Genomic DNA, 15,556 nt, shown 5'->3' on the forward strand with positions numbered 1-15,556 from the left:
GGATCATTCTTCTACTCTTCTGGTATCACTGAAATATAATGATCTTATCTAAATAAACAAATACTGCTATATATTTCACACCCTCATTAACCTTTCCTTTGCCTCAAGGCCTCTTTGAAAATTGCTAAAATCCAACAGGGAAATGAAGGCAATTTGTGTTCTGTTTCCATCAGCCAAGGGCACTCTTCAAGGGCTCTGCCTCCTGACTTCTGACTCCTTAGCAACCAATCCAAGCGACTGGCTCCTTAGCAACAGCCCTGACTCTCCTGAATTCAAGCTGAAATCCATGTATCTGTTTTAGAACATTTAATGGATTTACTCAGGGTCAGAAGCCTGCCTTGGCCAGATTCCTTCTGGACCACACAAATTGGATATTATCAAATGCTGTAAGATTCAAACATTATGCTCTTGGTTAGCAGCTCTCCAGTGTGCCCTGCAAATCCTTGAATCCAGATGATGAGTTCCTCTTAGACTTCTCTCTGAAGGTCAGTGTCCTTCTCCTCTATCCTGTGTTACTCAGTCTGGAGGCAACTTATATCCCATCCCTGGAATGCCGTTCTTCCTTTCTCCTTCCACAGTTCATTAATGAGGAGTCATCAGAATAAGAACTCTCCAACTCTGTTTTAGGAAACGACTCTCTACCTACTGTCTCAGGAGAGAAATGACAGTGTGCTCTCGTTCAGTCTCCATCTTTATATAGCATCTGTACATGGGCTTCCTGGGTGGCACTAGTGGTCAAGAACCTGCCTCCCAATGCAGGAGATATAAGAGATATGGGTTCCATCTTTGGGTTGGGAAGATACCCTGGAAGAGGAAATGGCAACCCACTCTAGTATTCTTTCCTGGAGAATCCCATAGACAGGGGAGCCTGGTGGCCTATGGTCCATAGGGTTTCAAAGAGTTAGACACAACTGAAGCGACTTAGCACGCATGTGCCCAATAGAGGGTATCTAGGAGAAGGCAATGGCACCCCACTCCAGTACTCTTGCCTGGAAAATCCCATGGACGGAGGAGCCTGGTGGGCTGCAAGTCCATGGGGTCGCTAAGAGTCGGACACGACTGAGCGACTTCACTTTCACTTTTCACTTTCATGCACTGGAGAAGGAAATGGCAACCCACTCCAGTGTTCTTGCCTGGAGAATCCCAGGGACGGGGCAGCCTGGTGGGCTGCCGTCTATGGGGTCGCACAGAGTCGGACACGACTGAGGTGACTTAGCAGGTATTCATGTCTGTATGCTGCTCACCATACTGGACCAGTACCTTAAAAAGCTCCTTAGAGACAAGCACACACTTTCTAAAGATAATATTTCAGCCCCCAACTTTTCATTTCAGTGTGTTGAGGAAGCAAAATTTTACCTCTGTCTTTGAGATTTTTTTGGCTGGGCCTAAAAATGACACTGACATGGAAGCAGTTGGTAAAATGTATATGTACATTACACAGAAATCCTTATAAAAAATAAAGGCCCCCCAAAATGGCCCTGCATGCTTTTATAATAGGCTGAGCAAAGAGTGGTGATTGTGAAAGTAACTACACTCTGGGTGGAGGCCAAAGGGAGATAAGAATTATTTTTAATGAGGTCTGTCTTATAAAATTCTCTCTGTCTCAACTTCTCATCCTTGATGATAAAATTGCTACTATCTTTCTGGCAAAGGGAAGACATCTTTCATTTAAATGGGAGTTTAATCTTGGGTTTCCAAGAAGAAAAGTAAAGATTAGACTGGCCTGCTTGCACCTGTTTCTTAAGTGCTTTTATTTCAAAGTAACTCTTATGCCAAAATGGACTAATAGGGTGGGGTATTCTGTCACCCTTCAAGGGCCCCACTTTGGGGTCAACAGCAGAGTTTGCATTATATAAAATTCCATCCAGTTCCATAATAAATATGGGCTTTCCAGGTGGTGCTAGTGTTAAACAACTTGCCTGCCAATGCAGGAGACATAAGAGATGTGGGTTCAATCCCTGGGTTGGGAGGATCCCTTGGAGGAGGGCATGGCAATCCACTGTAGTATTCTTGCCTGGAAAATCCCATGGAAAAAGGAGCCTGGCAGGCTACGGTCCATAGGGTCACAAAGAATCAGACATGACTGAATCGACTTAACTTGCACACACACCAAACTGAAGGTGAGCCCAAGATTTTACTCTGTTCTTGATGAAGTCTTCCATTGCCTCTGAGTCCTGACCACAGCTGGTGGCTTCCCCTACTTATGTGGGATATGCCCTGTGTGTCCCCATACACCACTCTCTTACAGATCTGGCAAGGTGACGAATTTCAAGTGGCTTCAGTCCAGATCCCTGTGGGGGATGATTTTGTTTCATGAAAATTCTTGGATTGAATAATAAAAAATGGAAAGAGAAGCAAAGCCACTCTCCTTCAAGTATATATACCTTTATAAGGACATTCATTACACATATTAACATGTCTTCTTCTGCAGGAGGGGGAATAAAAGTGCAATAGGGTTCAAGTGCAGAACAATAACTGAATTAATCCATCTATCAATCAATGAATGCAGGAAAGGGACACTGCATGACCCAAGAAGTCACTGGAGACACTGCATTGACTGATTCCTCCAACTAACCCAGGAACGGGTACCGCGAGGGGGGAAAGGACTCTACAGACATTCACACTGCCCCTTCCTCACTTCAGGGGGGCTTCTTTCCTTTGCACCGTTTTGAACTTTGAAGCATAAATAATGACACTGACACTGGCGCTGGGCCCTCCAGCTGGGTGAACAGTAACCCTGCGCTCACCATTTTCTATGGCCGTAACTAGACATCATTACTCATCCCATTGCTCATGGCTGCAGGCACTCAGGGTGCGCACAGGAGTGGGTGGACTGATGGGGAGAAGAGAGGAGCGTTATTCCAGCAAGAAAGTGTCCCCATTGAACCCAGTGTAAAGCAGTGAGAAGTAGGGCAGGACTTAAAATTCAAGAATCAGACACAGAGGAGCATATCGGTGCATACAATAAGTCACATTTTGCGTGGGCTCAGAGCTATAAAAGCAGAGAGGGCTTTGCGTAAATGGTGTTCATTTATTGTCCATTATTACATTTGTTGATGGGAATTGGCCTAAAAAATAAGAGTTGGTTGCTTTTTTTCTCTGTCTTACTTCATTTCAACCCTGTGTTTTGTGGTTGCTTTGTTCTTACAGTTTATAAAACAGGAAGTGACGATAACAAAGTAAGGATTGTATAATAATGGGATTCTATTCCAAATTTCAAAAAATAAATAGTTTTAGGCTAGGACTGTATTCTGAAATGAAGCTGATAAAAAAGATTGAGTGATATACGAAACACTTAATACACTTAGAAAAAACAGTTTTAGTGTTGGTATTTTCTGTTGGAAAAATTGGATGGCTACATGCAAAAAAATCAAATTGGACTACTTTCTCACACTATGTACAAAAATAAACTCAAAACTGATTAAAGGTTTGACTATAAGATCTGAAACCATTAAACTCCTAGAAGAAAATAGGCAGTATGCTCTTTGACATCAGTCTTAGAAATACTTTTGTGATATGTCTTTTCAGGCAATGGAAACAGAACCAAAAATATACAAATGGGACTATATCACACTAAAAAGCTTTTGCACAGCAAGAGAAACTATCAATGGAAAGAAAAGGCCACCTACTGAATGGAAGAAGATATTTGCAAATAATGCATCTGATAAGGGGTTAATATCTAATATATTCCACAGAACTCATACAATCCAATATCAAAAAAAATCCAAACGAGCAGGTGGAAAAATGGGAAGTGCATTAAATAGACACTTTTCCAAAGAAGGCATACAGGTGACCAACAGGCACATGAAAACACGCTCAAATAACTAATCATCAGGGAAATACACATCAAAACCACGTCGAGATGTCACCTCCCACAAGTCAGAGTGGCTGTCATCAAAAGACAACCACTAACAAATATCGACGAGGGTGTAGAGGAAAAGGAACCATCATGCCCTGGTGATAGGAATGTACGTACATGAGGCCACTATGGGTAACAGTATCGAGGGTCCTCAGAAAATTAAGTAGAGACCGTCGTATGATCCAGCCATACCATTTACGGATATTTTACGAAAGAAAACAAAAACACTAATTCCAAAAGACATATGCTCCTTTGAATTTATTCCCTCTAGCCAAGATATGGAAATCTAAATGACAAGCCATTGGATGGTTTGTGTGCTTTTTTTTTTTTGGATACTGAGTTGTATGAGGTCTTTGGAGGAGGGTCCATTCTATTTTTAAATAAACATGCTTTATTGGACTTCCCTGGTGGTCCAGTGGTTAAGACTTCATGCTTCCACCGCAGGGGACACATGTTCAATCCCTGCTCAGGGAAGTTCTGCATGCTGTGCAGTGTGACCAAAAAAGATATGTATGTTTTATCTTCATTTAATTTGTTTTAAGCCCTGGAACCAATGTGGACACACAGTTTTCTAGGTACCGACTTTGTATTATTTTTGAGATCATACATCATCCCTTGAAATGTGAAACGTCAGGCCAGAGTGGGCAGGTCAGCTCAGCCCACCCCTGGCAGCAAGTCAGCTCAGGTACCTGAGCCGCAGGACTGTTTTCCTTCCTGCTCAAAGTGTCTTCCAACACTGCCTGACCCCTACCTGGGAGCCTATTGCATCGCTGGAGTCTGGATCATCTCCTGCTTCCAAATCTCAAACCTCTAATACCTTGGAGGTGAGTTTGGACCTCTGTGGCCGCCCTGTTCACTCCCCCTTGTGGTCAGTCTCTTTGTCCACCATGCCTGTCTCTGAGTGGTACAAATTCATCTCCATTATAACCAAGTACAGGAATGGGACCTCCCCTCTTTCTGTCTTTGAACTTGGATTTGAGGAGTCATCTTACAGGGGCACAGTCATCTTACAGAGAGCACTGAGGCTCTCATGCACTCCAGTCACTGCCTCCTGGATCCTGAAGGTCTTTCTTCTCTGCCTGAGCTCCTTGGACCCTCTCCTCAGGCTAATTCACCCATCAGGCCGCTATCATCCTTGGGGACTGATGTAACACAATACCACTGCCTGGGTGGGTTGTAAACACTAGAAGTTTATTTCTTATAGCTCTGGAGCCTGGAAGTCCAAGATCAAGGTGTCTGTATGGGTGTGTTCTGGTGCTTCATAGATAGCTGTCTTCTCAGAGTGTCGTCACACAGCAGAAGGGTTGGGGGAGCTCTATGGGGTCTCTTCCCAGAGCATTGATTCCATTCATGAAAGCTCCACCCTCAGGACCTCAGCACCTCCCAAGGCCCCACCTCCTCATACCATCACATGGGGCATGAGGCTTTCTGCGTATGAGCTTTGGAGGAACATGAGCATTCAGACCATGGACAGGGCCCCAGTTAGTGTTGGGACAGCCATAGATTTTCGTTTATTTTTCCAAAATGTCCTGGCAACTCTTGTGCATATAACATTTCCTTGTGATATAAATGGGCGTGAGATCAGAGCCTTTATATCTGAAAAAAAAACACCCTTCTATGTCATGGGCTACTCTGCTGACCCCTGGGGTGCCCTACACAGTGGTAGACACAAGATAGTCACTTTAAAAACATACACAGTAATACCCCTGACATATGAACCTTCAAGTTTTGAACTTTCAAAAATGCTAACTTGCATTCCATCAAAGTCAGGCACGAGCGAAATTCAGCTTGCTCTTCACTTCCTGTTGCTGATGATCCTTCAGCTGTACCATCTCTCAGGTCCTCTTCCTCCTCCAGTCAGTAACTCTTCTTCCCTGTTCACTTGATGCCTGCCCTGATATGCCAGCTGTTGGGCTGTACTATTGTGCTTTTCAAGGTGCTGTACTTGAGACTAAACACATTTTCTTTATTTTTTGTGTTTGTTTTATGTATTATTTGTGTGAAAAGTATTATAAACCTGCTACAGTATAGTACTATATAGGCAATTGCATTCATTGGGTACTTAGGCTAATTTTGTTGGCTTACAAACAAATTCCACTTATGAACGTGCTCTCCGATCAGAACTTGTTCATATGTAGGGGACTTACTGTGTTGTTGAGTGACTATTCCACTTGGAGGGAACCGTTTCAGGAACAGTGTTTCCTGAGGAGCTAGACAGCTGGGGTCTGAGGGGTGGGGTCGGATAGGGTGGGGGCAGTGAGGACAGAGGGCATGGGGTGGCACAGGATAGAACTGGGCACACCCATGGTCCCGCCCAGCAGTCCAGCCTGCTTGTGCCTCCTCCCTTCAGAAGACATCAGAACTCTCCATCCACGGCCAGGGTCATGGCATATATTGTAGCAGACCTTCAAGAGCCCCCAGGTTTGACAACTGGCTTTTGGTCCAAACTATCGAAAGGAGCCAATTCTAGAAATATCTGCCGGCAGCTGGAGTTTTGAAGGGCTTTAGGCAGTAGCAAACCACCGAAAGAGTTGGTTGAAAAAAGTGTATTTTCTTATAGGGAATGTTGAGCATGGTCAAAATCAAAGAAAAAGAACTTTTTGTGCAAATAATATAGTAAGGACCTTAAAACAGCAATGGGACAGCCCAGAGGAGATCAGGTTGGACCAAGAAATACAGACATGAAGAAGAGAAGAACTGGGAATCAGGGGAAGGTAGGCTGATGGAGGACAGGAAACATTCCCCGCCAAGGAGGAACTGAACTGCGACCTGGTGACAAAACCTGTCAGAAAAAAACCTTTCATGTTTCTTGTTGGTATTTACACTTTAATTTATCCTATAGTGAAAAACACACACCACACTCCCATAATTCAGAAGCCCAAAATGGAAGACAAAGAATCAATTCAACAGCAGGGTTTTTTTGGTTTGCTTTCATGAAATGTAAACTTTGATTGCATCCCAATTTCAGGAATGTAAAGCATACAGGGGAAAGGGTGTGTGCCGGAATCAAAGAAACACAAGAGTTTTCTTTGCACAGTTCAGGTTTAAGAATGCGCTATTAAAAGTTTTACTATTTCAAAATATTCCAAGATAAAAAATGCATGACTTGTTTTTTCTTCTCCTGAGCATTATAACAAAGACCCTCATGTCCAGACTGGACAAAAACAGGTAAGCAGAAGTTCTTGCAGAATCTCTTTTTTTTTCAAGGCCTAGTCATGCCCGGGATTTTTGTCTAATTAGAAGGGACAATAGTGATTTTCATTGGAACTCTTCATGCAGGCGCCAGGAAGCTGAATTGTAGAAGGAGTCTGGAGCCATGGAGCCTGATTCCTGCCTGGTGTGTGTCTCCTGGTCATGGGTATCCAGGAAAAGGCGTCATGGGCCCTGGATGACTGCACCTCTGGCAGGAACCTTCAATTATCACAGCATTGGAAGGCTCATCACAGAAGCGCGGCCTTCAGCACTGGACATGTGTTTCTTGGGATTTAAATACTAACAGTCACACCGGGGGTTTCCTTGGTGGCTCAGACAGTAAAGAATCTGCCTGCAATGCAGGAGACCTGGGTTGGATCCCTGGGTTGGGAAGATCCCCTAGAGAAGGGAATGGTTACCCATTCCAGTATTCTTGCCTGGTGAATCCCATGGACAGAGGAGCCTGGTGGGCTATAGTCCACAGGGTCACACAGAGTCAGACATGACTGAGCGACTAAGCACACAGCATACACACACACACATGCATGGTCACAGATGGGGCTGTTTCCATGGAGGAGGTTACGTGTTCTCACGGTAGAGTTGAAAACTGAAGTAAAATTGACTGAAAAAAGTGGTTGAGGCTGGCCTGAATTGCTGCCTCAGGTGCAGGACACAGCATGATGTTCTGTGCCCTGGTGATGGTCCCCAAGCATCAACAGCTTGCCTGGAGCTCCACTACTGCCCACGACTAGAGATGCAATGGATGGGCTTGACCCTCATGAAGGAAGAGGAATGGTATCAGAGAGCTTGGCATTGTGGGAAAATGGTACTCAGGACTTTGTGAAGAAAATTCTGTGCTCAACACTAATCCCTGCTTTTGCAGTAGGCTTTAGATACAGAGGTTATCCTCAGAGGTGACAGGGTGTAAACATTTTAGAAAGGATGAGTAGCTTGTTGTTGTTTCGTCGCTAAGTTGTGTCCGACTCTTTGTGACCCCATGGACTACAGCACACCTGGCTTCCCTGTCCTTCACCGTCTCCTAGAGTTTGCTCAAACTCATGTCCATTGAGTCAGTGATGCCATCCAACCATCTTATCCCCTGTCGCCCCCTTCTCCCCCTGCCTTCAGTCTTTCCCAGCATCAGGATCTTTTCCAATGAGTTGGCTCTTCGCATCAGGTTGGCAAAGTCTTGGACCTTCAGCTTCAGCATCAGTCCTTCCAATGAATATTCAGGGTTGATTTCCTTTAGGATTGACTGGTTTGACCAAATATCATTGTTAACATGCTTATTGTTAATTAATGATCAAAGGCTATTGGTGAACAAATGAAACAAAAATCAGAGCCACTTCAATCCTGACTTATCTGTGAATCAACATTCTTTCCACTGAGCATTTACAGCTCATCCAGGCCAGTTTGAAGATGTTCTTTGACCATGTTTCTGCTAATATTTTTCTATGGTAGGTCTGCCTCAGGTGGGAGAGAAAATTCAGGAAATTTTCTAAAATCAATCCACTAAGAGCATTAGAACAACCAGAGTGTATCTGTGTTAAAATATAATTTTTATACTTATTTTGTGAGTCCTGGAATTCTCCTTGCAGGGAGAAGTTCGCCCAGCCAATGTCCAGCTTCATCGACCCAATGGTGAGCAGGGCTGGGAGGACTCCCACTCTTCCTTGTCGAGTAGGAGAAGGTGTGTGAACACAGGGGGCAGGGCCAGTTTCCATCCACTTCAAAGAGGATGTTGATCACATCCTCTTCCTTCAGGTCATAATGGGGACAGGCTGTTTCAGGAAATGGGGCTCCTCCTTGCAGGAGCTCAGGACACAATTTCACAGCCAGGCACATACACTGTGGCCCCTTCCTGTGGATCTTGCCAGAAACCCTCTGGATCTGTGAATAGGCAGACCTTGCTGGGCCTTTTGTGTGTTGAAAGGGTTAAGTCAAGATTGATCTTTTTTTATGGTCCAAAGATGATAAACAATCTGCCTCCAGTGTGTCTGAAGTGGGATCCATTCCCCACACCACAGCAAGAGAAGTTGCTCCAAGCACCTACTGGCCATTTGTGTGTCTTTTTTGGAGAAATGCCTATTCGTTTCTTCTGCCTTTTAAAAAACTGAATTGCTTGTTTGCTATTGAATTATAGGAGCTCTTTATATATTTTGGCTACTCACCCCTTATGGGATATTTGATCTGCAAGTATTATCTCATATTGTTTAAGTTGCCTTTTCATTTTGTTGATTATTTCTTTAGCTGTGCAGAAGCTTTTTAGTTTAAGTTAGTCCCAATTATTTTTGCTTTTGTTCCATGTGCTTTGGGTGTCATATCCAAAAAATTGTTGTTTTCTAACATTATTTACTGATAAGACTAATAAAATACATGCATAGGCCAATGGAACAGAACTGAAAGAGCAGAAATAGACCTTTGCATACACAGCCTACTAATATCTGACAAGGGAGACAAGAAAACTCAAGGGGAAAATACAGTTTTTTCAATAAATGGTGTTGGGATAATGGAATAACCACAGGCAGAAGAATAAAACCAGACTCCTATTCTTACACCACTTATAAAAATTAACTTAAATGGATTACAGATTTAAGCCTCAAGTGAAACTGTAAAACTCCTGGAGGGAAACATAAGGGGGAACTCCTTGACATTGGTCTTGGCAAGGTTTTTTTGGATATGACACCTAATTTATAGGCAAATAAAACAGAAATAAAAATGGCAATGACGGACGTTCTCTTCTCGTAAAAGCCCCGACCTAAGGAACTCTCATTTTGCCCCCTTTCCCCCCCTTACATCATTCTTAGCAGAGAAACACATGGGCTTTCCAATTAATTGTACCTTGTTTTGATTACTTTGGAATTACTTAAGACATGACAAATAGCTTCCATGCTAGGATAGGTAATGAAAAAGCCATAGTGGTGATGTCACTGTTACTTACTTTGGGGCCCCAGTAGAATATTTAGCATTTGTCAGAATACCAGACAATGCAGCTTCTTACCACAGGGGCTTCCAGGCTTGTACCATGGCTAATGTGCCCATGACATAGGGTAAAATGAACCAGAGATGCAGCAAAAATGTTCACTTCCTCACTCTGCATTTCCCACTCCTCTGAATCCTATTAGTGGTTCAATAGAGACTCTTCATACCAAATCCGTGGGCAATCCTGTAGGTTCTCTTGGGGTATCTGCCCAGCTCATCACTGGTGCATTGACTCTCTACTAACATTCAGTCTCCACAGCCTTGTGTTTTATTCATTATAACCTCTCACCCCAGTCATGTTTCACTGCACTCCACATGGACTTTCACTCAGCTCCTCCAACCAAAGGTCTGTTCTGGGAGTTCTGGGCTGGACTCAGGCTCCCCCTCAATCTGGGTGATGTTGGATGGAGGAACAGGGATCACAGCCTCAGGCTCACCAAGGTCTCTAGATCACAGAGAGTGAGTGAGATGCCCAGAGCGAAGGGTCCTGCCAGTCCTGAGTCTGGACTGGATCCTTCATTAGATGTGGGCCTTGGGTTGTGAGACAAACATCTGCCCTTTTGACTTAAGCTACTTCCAGGTGGTTGTTCCTCGAAAGCTGAAAGTCCGGACTCGTTCACTCCCTCTGGGGCTTTGGGATAGAGAAAGGCATTTGTAGTTGGTCTTTTCTCCAGTTCCTGGGCCAAGAGCTCTAAAAACTCTAGGAATTTTCTAAATGATGGGGGTGGGGATGTGAGGGATAGCTTTTGTTATTCCTAATAAGCCCCTTTCAACCCCATCTGAGTTATTCTAGTGAGGTCGTTCCTGGTGGGTCCCACAAAGGCTTCTGGATGGGGGCTGGTTGTCAGAGGAAGCAGACAGTAATTAGAGGGTTGGAACTCAGCTCCACCCCCAACCTTCTGGGAAGAGAGGGAGGCAGGAGATTGAGTCAGTGGCGAGTGGCCAGTGGCCAGTGATTTCATCAAATATGCCTCTCTAATGAACCTCCATACATGGGAGGGCTCAGAGAGCTTCTGTTTGGTGAAAGCACCAATGTGCCCCGAAGGTAGTGCACCCCCAGCTCCACAGCTCCTGTGTTGGGGACCCTTCTGGACCTCACTCGATGTATCTCTTCATCTGACTGTTTATTTGTATACTTTATAATATCCTTTATAGCAAACTGCTAACAGTTAGGTAGAGCACCTCCTTAGGTTCTCTGAGCAGTTCTAGCCAATTATCAAAACTGAAGAGGGGGATCTGGGAACCCCTGATTTGTAGCCGTGAAGAACAGAGGTGTTGGTAAGCTGGGGACCAACTGCTTGTGCTTGGCCTCTGGACTTAGGGAGCAGTCCTGTGGGGCTGAGTCCTCCATCTGTAGGGTCTGTGTTAACTCCAGTGTCAGAATTGAGTTAAATTGTAGGACCCCCAGTTGGTGTCTGCAGAGAGTTAGGAAACTGGTACAGGAAACCCAGCCATCAGGTATCAGAAGTGTTGTGAGTGGAGAGATGGTTTTCCTTTACCCATTGCCTCCAAAGCTGCACTTTCTATGGGAGAGCATGACTTTGCTGACTCTAGCCCATGACCCAGTAGCACCTCTGGGTGGGCCTCAGCCGTAGGGCTGCCTACCGTGGATCCCTTGGGACAGCTGCCTGATCGGCACCAGGCAGTCCTACCTTCCTGCCTACAAATGCCAAGAGCAGGCCAGGAAGGCAGCAGTCTATCCATGTGGCCCAGCAGCTTGGACAAGTTGCCATATGTGTAGTAATTGACAACTCGAGGCCACAGACACATTTTGGATTCTGTGTGTTCAGACAAGACCAGGAGCTACAGCCCGGAGCCTGCTGGGGGTTTGCAGGTCCTCTGTAACATGACTTAGAGCTCACAGTCCCCCCAGGGTGACCCCCACCCCCTCCCATCCTTAGCTTGGTTATCATATGGGTCACTGAGGCTGACAGAGACAGAGAGTGGGCAGGACTCTAGACCCCACAATCCTCAATGCATTGTTTTTTAATAACATTTCAATTTTTTTAATTTCAAAAATTTTGGCTGTGCTGGGTCTTCATTGCAGCACAGGGCTTGTCTTGTTGTAGTGCACAAGCTTAGGTGCCCTGCAGCATGTGGGATCTTAGCTCCCCAACCAGGGATCAATCTTGCATCCCTTGCATTAGAAGGTGGAGTCTTAACCACTGAACCACCAGGAAAGTCCCCTGAAGCCACTCTTAATTTGCTCATTCAGCACATATTTTACTATGTTCCCACCCTGAGCTTGGTATTCTAGGGCCCTGGGGACATAGCAGAGAACAAGATAGGAGAAACTCTTGCTCCCATGAAGCTTCCTCTGTAGTGGGAGAAATATTAATACTGCTGCTACTTACATGGGGCTTCCCAAGTGTCTCAGTGGTAAAGAATCCACCTGCTGATACAGGAGATGTGTGTTCGATCCCTGGGTTGGGAATATCCCCTGGAGAAGGAAATGGCAACCCACTCCAGTATTCTTGCCTGGGAAATCCCATGGACAGAGGAGCCCAGAGGGCTACAGTCCATGGGATCACAAAGAGTTGGACACGACTGAGTGACTGAGTACTCACACATGCTACTTACATGTGATGTGAAGGACACTCGTCTAAACTGGAGTGGAAGGTGTGCTGGGAGAAGTGGAAGGAGTTGGTGAGGGAGTGAAGCTAGGACAGAGCACCTAAGACCTGTAGGATTAAGCTGGATCAAGAAGTTTGTATAGGGTTTGTATAGGGTGGGTGGCTCCCACACATTCAGCCACCCACCCAGGGCCACCCAGAGTGGGTTTGGAGACTTGGGATCCAGCTTCAACACAGCTTTGCACTTTTCAGCCTTGAACTAGACCAGAGACAGCTGCAGGATTCTGGAAGGTCTGGAGTAGAATACATACTCTCAGCAGGTTGGATTTTGAACCTTAAAATGTTCTTTCAGTTTTCTCAAAATTCAGGATGTGACTCTGAAAATGAACAACTGGTATCACATAAGAGTCAGCACAGCAGGAACCTCCGAGATCCCCTCTTCTGGGCCAGCTTCTAGGTCCTAAAGTTGCTGTCCTGCTCCCACCACGTCCCTCCACAAGGAGCCATGGCCACCATTCTCTCATGACCTTGGCTCCCTGCCTCGACAGACCCAGCTATTTCCTACCCTGGGGCCTTTGCACCTGCTGTTGGCTTCCTCTGGAATGGCCCCACCCTTCTCCTCACTGCCCTGATGACCCTTCCAATTGCCTGGCTTCAGGCTCTGTGGACCAAGCAAGAGAGGCCTTCTCTGATCTTCTGCTCAAAAGTGGCCTCTGTACCCCTCCTGTCACATATCTTCCTCTCCGTCCTCTGCTTCTATTGCCATGTGCTAGTCACAGTTTCCAATGATCTTCCTCATTAGTTTATCTAACTTCGTGTTTTTTTTTTTTTTCTCCTCCACATGGATGCCAGCTTCAGAGAGTATGGATCTTACCTGCTGGGCTCCTCTGTACACCCAGCCCCCAGCACACAGTGCCTAGTACGGGCGGTGGGGCATCATGCTTGTTGAATGAGTGAGCCCACACCTTGATGAATGATGGTGAGAGAGGTAGCAAGGGAAGGAGAAGGAACAGGTCAGTCAAGCCAGCTTTGCCCACCTCCTGGCTGTGGTTCTGACCTCTGGGAACTTCGAAGCTGGTGGAGGGAGATACCGACAGACAGCTTTCCTATGTTGATAGGATTGAGCCGGGGAGCCATGGGCACCAAGGAGGAGCTCAAACTGTTTGTGTCAGATCTGAGGCCATCCCCAATGTCAGGTGATTCCATCGTCATTGTGGAAAGATATTTTAAAAAGACATTTTTGACAACTACTTAATTATTGTGGATGTGGATAAAACAGTCAAAATATACATTCGAAATATTATATTCATTAATTGCATTACAGATGCACATATAAAGTCACGTATTATTTAAAACATGAATGCCCATTGTTCATGAAATGGTTTAAAAAGCTTTTTAATTTGAAACGAATACAGATTCGCAGGAAGGTGCAAAGATGTGCACACTCCCATCCTCTCCTGATAGTGATGCTTAAGCAGCTGCAGAGAAAAGCCACCCCAGGAAACTGATGGTGGTACCATGCATAGAGCTTATTCAGGTTTCACCAGTTTCACCTGCACTCCTGTGTGTGTGTCTGTGTGTGCACACATATGTAGCTGCATGCAGATTTATCACGTGTAACCTCCTCATGGAACTATCATTGCATCAGGACACTCACTTCTGCTCCCACCACCAGGCTGTCTGGCCACACCGTGTATAAGCACACCCTCACCCCTAAGCCCTGGCAACCACCAGTCTGCTCTCCATCTCTATACTCTGCTCTACACAAGTGTCACACAGGGACACTGGCGGCACATAAGCTTGGAGATTGACTCCTTTTGCTACATGTAATTTCCTTGCGATCCATCAGGCTGTGGGAACATCACTGGTCTGTTTCTTTATTGCTGAGCCGTTCTCCCTGGCATGCATGTCCCACAGTCTATTTACCTGTCCTGTCAAAGGATAATTGGGTAATTTTTAGTTTGAAGCTATTATTTTTATTTTAATATTTCTTTAATGTGGACCATTTGTGAAGTGTTTATTGAGTTTGTCACTATATTGCTTTTGTTTTATGTTTTGGTTTTTTGAACTCGAGGCGTGTGGGATCTTAGCTCCCCAACCAAAAACGGAACCTGCACTCGCTGCATTAGGAGGTGAAGTCATAACCACTGGACAGCAAGAAAGTCCCTGGAGCTATTATTATTTGTGTGCAAGTTCCTCTGTGAATAGATTTTCATTTCTCTGGAAGACAGGTCCAAGAGCACGATTTCTGGGTCTTATGGTAATTTCACTTGTAGCTTCAAAATGAATGCGAAATGACCTTTCCAAATCTTCACAAATATCACTGACATGAGGTGAAGGTGACATCGTTGTCACTTTCTCCCCCATGTTACCGCTACTTGTAGCGTTTTTGTAAAGCTACCTTCAAAGCATGTGCCGTGGTGTCCGATACTAATAGCCCTACACTCACAATTTTGACATGGCTCCTATTTCCTTTTCTCCCTTTTAGAAAATTCTCCTCTGCTGATCCCAGATGGCCTTAATGGAGTCACTTCAGGTTAGTGTGCCTTAATCAAAGAGTATTTTGCTTTTTAAAATAAAGTAATTGAGAGTCTGTTGTATTAAGGACTTGATCCTTGGTTAAGCATAGGGTGCCTCTCTGCTTTATGAGGGGGTGATTCAGATGCACAGAATAATTCCAGGATGGCATACAGAAGGCAAGGAACCTTGAATTCACAGTACAGATAGCAAAAATGTTGCCAACTCCCTCAGGGGTGAGGACCCAGGATGGGTGAGTGCTGATGACAGGAAAGGAATGGGGAGGTCCTGGGAGATAGAGAACCATCCTACAAAAGGGAAAAGTACTTGAATGTCCAGCAAAGCCATTTGCTGCAAATTCCAGGGTCTCTTTGTGAACTATGACCATCTGAGGCCACGTACAATTTCAATTATATGATTTTCCAAATGCTGC

Source organism: Bubalus bubalis, chromosome 14 (genome assembly GCF_019923935.1).
Source record: "Bubalus bubalis isolate 160015118507 breed Murrah chromosome 14, NDDB_SH_1, whole genome shotgun sequence".
NCBI classification, from domain to species: Eukaryota; Metazoa; Chordata; class Mammalia; order Artiodactyla; family Bovidae; genus Bubalus; species Bubalus bubalis.